Raw genomic sequence first — 6,513 nt, forward strand, 5'->3', positions numbered from 1 at the left:
GAAGAGGGTGTTTGCTATGACCAGTGTGTTCTCTTGGCAAAACTCTATTAGCCTTTACCCTGCTTCATTCTGTACTCCAAGGCCAAATTTGCCTGTTATTCTAGATGTTTCTTGACTTCCTACTTTTGCATTCCAGTCCCCTATAATGAAAAGGACATCTTTTTTGGATGTTAGTTCTAAAAAGTCTTGTAGGTCTTCATAGAACCATTCGACTTCAGCTTCTTCAGCGTTACAAGCTGTTTCAGAGCATATCTAACAGCCATTGTTGGGGCTTCAGTCTTTTGCCTGATTCTTTTTTGCCTCTTATTTTCCCCCGTATATTCTCTACAATAATATACCATCTGAGCCAGCTGTAACAGTTTTTCTAAAGACTGACTTGGTCCAAATGCCTGTTTTTGTAACTTATGACAGATACCTGGAGCTGACTGAGTGAGAAATCTTTTAGGATCATTCCTCCTTCTGTACTTTCAAGATTGACATCAGTAAACTTGTGGAGAGCCTCCCATAGTCTAAACTAGGAGTTTATCAGGAGTTTCCTTCTCTCCCTGGTCTATGTCAGCAAACTTAGCATAGTTTAAAGTCTTAGCATGTGCTCACTTGAGTCCTTCAAGAATACATCTGGCAAAGTGACTCTGTTATCGGAACTGCTTGGCTCCTAGTAGGAAGGAGGGCTATTTCTTGTTCCCTCTTTCCCCTTGTCTCACGTTCAAGCCATTCATCTCCAAAAGTAGAGGACTTTGTTAGTCGCTCAGTTGTGTCCGACTCTTTGCAACCCCAGGAACTGTAGCCCGCCTGGCTTTTCTTTTTTCTTTTTTAGGATTCAAGGATTTATTAAGTCATACATGCAAAACATACTGCTAATCGCGTTAGCAAAAGATCAATGTAAAAACACTCCAAAATTCTGCAACTGTCAATTTAAAAAATTTTGTTCTAGTGGTTGATAGGTCCAAGCTCGTATTCTTGCCAGTGGGTAAGTTGTACAGAACTTCGTTAGCACGAGCACGGGGTTGACGGAACCTCACAGACCCCAAGGAACATCGTCAGGGCAAGGACAGGAAGCGTGTGCACGCGGCGAGGCAAGAGGGGCCAGCGTCATTAGTCACGGTGCAGCGTCGGGCATCTGGCCAGTGACGGTGAGGCTTACGGTTTAGGAATATCTGAAGTCTCTTAAAAACCATAAAGCTGCAACACATGATTTTTATACCTAGTTACTAGAAAACTAAGGAAAGCACTTATTAGCTTTGAATAAAGCAACAAGAAAACAGGAGTGCACTTTTACTAACTACAAAAAAATTTCCTAATGCATATTCAGAAAGATTTTATAATACAAGGAGGCATATTGCTCATTAAGAATGGGTTCTATAAGAAAAGCACTTACTAAGTTAGCAACTATGAGGATGACCAGGTCAAAGACGGATTAAATGCCCAATTTCAGAAGGGGTGGGCAGGTTTAAGGAAAAGGAAAAGCTTAAGAAAACACTCACTGATAATACCGACCAACCTTCATCATCTACTGAGTTTGACAGGAATTAACCTTTTAACACCTTTACCCGTGATCATAGTTTTAATGATTACTTGTACAATGTAGTGTAAATTAATCTCCACATTTTGTCAAAATACTGTCTCCATCATTTGATCACAAGTGTTCCACACACTCCACCCCAGGGCACCCATGGACAAAGCAGAACACTTCATCGCAGGAAGCACGGGCTAAGAGTTCTGTTCACAATCTCACAAAAGCTAAAACACTAATTCGTTTTAAAAAATCTCACTACAAAATCAAAAAGACTAATCCAAAGAGTGAGCTGTTTCGCTCGTGCGCTATGACGTACAGTACAGTGTTAGGTAGTGAACGTGGGCTGCTACATCGTGACTCGTTACATGCAGCGTTTCAGAAAGGAGGCCGTGCGCACTCTTCTCGCCTGAAACTCAGCGAGGGTCTGCACCTCCTGCCTCCAAAGCTACAGTCTCTTCCAGACAAAGGTCTTTCCACAGCTTAGTGCTTAGTGTTCTTAGCCCAACAATGCAACTTAGTTCACAAGGTATTTTGGCAACTCTGAGCAAGAATAGGGGCTTTGAAAAATAAGGCTTTAAGGAAGCTTGTCATTTTAGGGCTGAACTTTAATAGAATGTGAAAGTTTGAACTCTTACACTTTAAACAAACAAAACCTAGAAATTACTGATTGGTTCAAAACGGTTTTATGGAAAAACTAATCTGTAACAAAAACTTGGCATTGAGTGGGAAGGCTCCACCGTTTGAGCAAAGCATACAAAGGGTCCTGGGGGTGGACGGGTTAGGGGGCGAACGTTCACAACAGCAGGCACTTTCTCTTCCTCTTCTTGACGGGGGGCGGGCAGAGAACCGCCCGGATCGCTTCATCAAACACTGTCTTGAGGCCTCGCTGCGTGAGCCCCGAGCACTCCAGGTATTTGACGGCACTGATCTCCTTGGCCATGGCCAAGCCCTGCGGGTAGGTGATGGGTGTCAGCTTCTTCTCCTTCAGCTTCTCGATCGTGTCTTTATTGTCCCTCAGGTCAAGTTTCGTCCCCACCAGGATGATGGGTGTGTTGGGACAGTGGTGTCGCACTTCAGGGTACCACTTTGCACGAACATTTTCAAATGATGCAGGACTCACAAGAGAAAAGCAAATTAAGAATACATCTGTCTGCGGGTAGGACAGGGGGCGTAATCGGTCATAATCTTCTTGTCCGGCTGTGTCCCACAAGCCCAGATTCACGGGTTTTCCATCCACCATGACGTTGGCAGAGTAGTTGTCAAAGACAGTGGGGATATATTCTCCAGGAAATGCACGGGTAGTGTAACTGATCAGGAGGCAAGTCTTACCCACAGCTCCGTCTCCCACCACCACACACTTGATGGCCTGCATTTGGGCCGCTCGCTGGGCCGCGGCGGCGGCGGCGGCGGCGGCCGGGCGCTGAGGAGAAGGGCAGCGAGCTCGGGGAGAGGCGGGGGGGCGGGCGCGCGGCTGTGGGCGGCAGGGCGCGGGGTGCCGGGGCCGCTGTCCACGCCGCCTTGCCCTCCGCCGACGGAACGCCGGAGCCCAGCGGCAGCCACCACCCAAAGCTGGGGAAAACTGCCCCGCCTGGCTTTTCTGTCCATGGAATTCTCCAGGCAAGAATACTGGAGTCTATTGCCACTCCCTTCTCTGGAGGAACTTCCCAACCCAGGGATCGAACCCTGGTCTCCTGCCTCACAGGCAGATTCATTACCATTTGAGCTACAGGGAAGTCTCAGCTTCCCCCAAAACTCAAATTCTCAAGTCAGGAGTCAGCGTCTTTCCCAAGACATACATTACATCTTTCCAAGTAAACTCATAACGTAAAGTTAGTCCTGTAAAGGCTTCTAGGTACTTTTTGGATCCTCTCGATAGTCTCGACTGCAATTGGTACTGTTTGAATTTCTACCAAGACAGAGGCAATCCCTCACTCTCAGCCTGTTCAGTTGGGAGCCCCAGATACAGGGGCAAAGTAAGAGAACAGGAGGCAGCTGAAGGTTTCACACCCAAGTCTGCACCCTTAGGACACAAGTCTGGCATGTCTCGTAGAGAAATAAAGAACAACACATATGGATGGCACTTCTACCCATTTCTCTTGTTTCCTACAGAACTGGTCTAGTTGTAAAACAGTAATAATTGAGATTCTTCAACAGGTCAGCATTCCCTGTCTTCCAAAGGATACTGTAGCCATTTAGTATCACAGAAGAAGATCGGGTGTGTCTTTCTAAATTCTGAGGATCAAACTTGTCCCAGCTTTTTTTAAAAAATACATTTTAAAGGAGTGGTTTCGGGAACTGCTGGCTCCCATTTGTAAGAGAGAAAAACGTGGCATCCACAGCCATGGCTTTTTCCCACTGGAAGCGTCCTTCCCTGCTCTAGATGGGGGTGTAGAAGACTCTCCACAGAAGCTTTCCTTCCCTGGTCAGACTTAGTCTGTCCCTTACTGACGCAGGCATCTTACTCGTCCCTCCTGGTTCTACCACTGAGGCGGCGTGGAGATGCATCAGGGGTAGACCTGATGGCATTCCAGATTGATTTACTTCCATACCACCAAGACCTTTGTTTGATTTAGCCTTTTCTCTGTTGCCACCCAGAGTGTAACAGAGTAGCTTTCCCGAAATGTTTCCCAAGCTAGTAGTACTAGGGGAAACATCTATCTTATGTGTGCCCGTGCCATTCCTGAGTACAGTCCTGACCTCAGTAGAAGTGGTGAGTCATTGCCACATCAGTATACCAAAAGAGGTGGTAGAGGGTTGGCTAGCGAGGAAAAAGTGAGTTTTGTCCTTGAGCTACTAGAACCAATCCTTCCAGTTCATTTCCACAGATTTCACTAAAGAATATCTAAGGAGTTGAGACAAAAGCCACCAGAAAGCCTCCTCTGGTCTACTAAGAGCTAGATCTACCAAAGGAAGAAGCCCACTGTACTTCCAATCTGAACAGATCCTGCAATTCCCAATTTGTGTCCTCAAAAACCTCATGGTCACCAGCAGTGCTCCTATCCATATAGATAGGAGGCACAGCCATGACAAAGACTCAGTTTCAGGTTGCTGGCCCCTGAGGCAGGCAGCCAAACTAGTAACCTCCAGCCTGAGAGATGTTCCTGGAGCTAGAATTCCACCTCGCTCCATACATGCTCCTAGTAACTTTCTAGCAAGGCTTGCCTAGTCTAGCAAGGCTAAGCGTTTCCATACATGGGGTCTAAGTAAAAGTACACAATAACAACATGGATCACAAGTCCCTTGAAAGCCTATGATCCGACAGATTAGTTTAGTAGTTCTAATTCCCCACGCAATTATGAAGTGGTCAAAGAGACCAGGAAAAGCTGACCGAGAAAGGAAAGTTCGGTCCACACGCTTCATCCATTTCTGCCTGCTCCCCTCGCAGGGATGTTGTGTGTCTCTTTGCATTGGCAGGTCGGTTAAAACCCCGATAAGGCTCCCCTTTGGGGGGCTGCCTTCAGTCATTATGAGGCACTGTGAAACTGCAGAGCAAGGCTCAATGCTCGCTTCGCACAGGGAGTGTCATTCATTCACACAAGCACACCGTAGAGTTAGTAAAGTAAAGCAGAAAACGTGTGTACTGAGAAAGCAGAGAGGCTAGAGCTCTGAGTGTTCTTACCTTGTCCTGAAGATCCTGGACAAGCCCCCAAGAAGATAGCTTATGGTGAACAGTGTCGGATTCTTGATCGCTGAAGAAGATTTAGCTTCGGGACCAGGGACCAGGCTTGATCACTCAAGAGCAGAGTGTAGCAGAGTTTTATTAAACTATTGTCAACTACAAATTGGCCCTTACCAAGAGCATTGCCAATGACTGAACAACAAAGGCATTTGCCATCTGCTTCTACAGAGATTGAACCCAGTGCTGCTATAGCTGTTGACCTTCAACAACCCCTGAGGGAGTTCAGGGTGGAGTGAGGCACTCTGTGCTCCAGGGAATCTAGTGGGACAGGTCTTTAGATAGTTGGATGTTTTTAGGAACAGATTTTATGATCTCAATCCTTGCATTTCCTCATATCTAGAGAAGCACTAAATCCGTTCATGGTGACATCAGATCCTCATGACTAACAAAAACCTTTTGTAAAATGAGTGCTTCATGGCATTGAACTCCCCCTTCACCAAAACCTTATATACTGACTTTCCCCCACTGCCGCTTTGGAGCAGCCTCTCAGAGCTATCTGGGATACTGCCTCCCAGGCTGTGGTGCTCATTTTGCCCCAAATAAAATTTAACTCACAACCCTCAAATTGTACATCTTTTTCTTTTTTTTTTTTTCGGTCAACAGTATGAAAAGGGACAGAGAAAGCTTCTGACATAGATATCAGAAGGGGGACAGAGAGTGCCTCCCTCCCTAGTGTTAGCAAGGGAGTTATATACTTTTTAAACTAGTTATTACAATAAGTCAAAAGAATCTCTCCAAGTTGTAAAGATCTTACTAGACCCACTCCCATAATTTACATTTTAAGATAACAGGATTAGCCAGAAGGTTTTCAGGAAGGAGAAACTGTCCTCAAGCAGGATACATTGTTGTTATATAATCCTTAGTACAGAATTTGAACTGAGTTGTTTGTTGTGTAATCATCAGTTCCGGGCTTAAAGAAAAAAAATGTTTTATGTGACTAAAGACTAAGGAATGTAGGGAAAAAACAAATGTTTGTCCTTTCCTCCTCCTTGAGAATTCCAGACCCTTATCTCCACTCTGAGACCCCCAGACTCCTTTCTCCTCCTTGGGGACCTGGGACTTCTTATCAACCTGCCTAGGAATTGACTCTCTCAAACAGAGGCCGGGATTTTGGCAACAATACCACTGGAGTTAAGGGGAAATATGTCAGCATGGTATCCTCCCCTGGGCTATACTATGGAGTGTTGTAGAAGGGATAGTAGGAGCAGTACTGTGGCCTTCTCCCACCCCCATATCAAGAGGGGAGAGGAGAGAAGTCAGGGTGGGAGCATTGGCGGTGATCTCAATTTGCCCCCACACTGAAGTAGGAGATTTGAGG

General features: G+C 45.9%; 1 protein-coding gene and 1 pseudogene across 9 annotated transcripts in view; both read right to left on the reverse strand.

The window, feature by feature from the left end:
* LOC145537002 (casein kinase I-like) overlaps positions 1-5,860 on the reverse strand; it is an 83,759-nt gene extending 77,899 nt beyond the window's left edge. For 6 of the 8 annotated variants that reach the window (XM_081567410.1, XM_081567408.1, XM_081567407.1 and 3 more), the window contains exon 1: positions 5,136-5,860. The gene's annotated coding sequence lies outside the window, so the exon portion shown is untranslated. The remainder of the gene's footprint in view (positions 1-5,135) is intronic. The other 2 variants (XM_081567403.1, XM_081567406.1) reach the window with 1 other exon arrangement.
* Positions 2,107-4,835, reverse strand: LOC145537003 (ras-related C3 botulinum toxin substrate 1 pseudogene; annotated as a pseudogene). The gene has a single exon (XR_014076125.1). The product of XR_014076125.1 is annotated as a ras-related C3 botulinum toxin substrate 1 pseudogene (transcript).
* Positions 5,861-6,513: the final 653 nt, after the last annotated feature.

Source organism: Giraffa tippelskirchi, chromosome X, assembly GCF_054371585.1.
Source record: "Giraffa tippelskirchi isolate mGirTip1 chromosome X, T2T-mGirTip1v1.2.pri, whole genome shotgun sequence".
Lineage (NCBI taxonomy): Eukaryota > Metazoa > Chordata > Mammalia > Artiodactyla > Giraffidae > Giraffa > Giraffa tippelskirchi.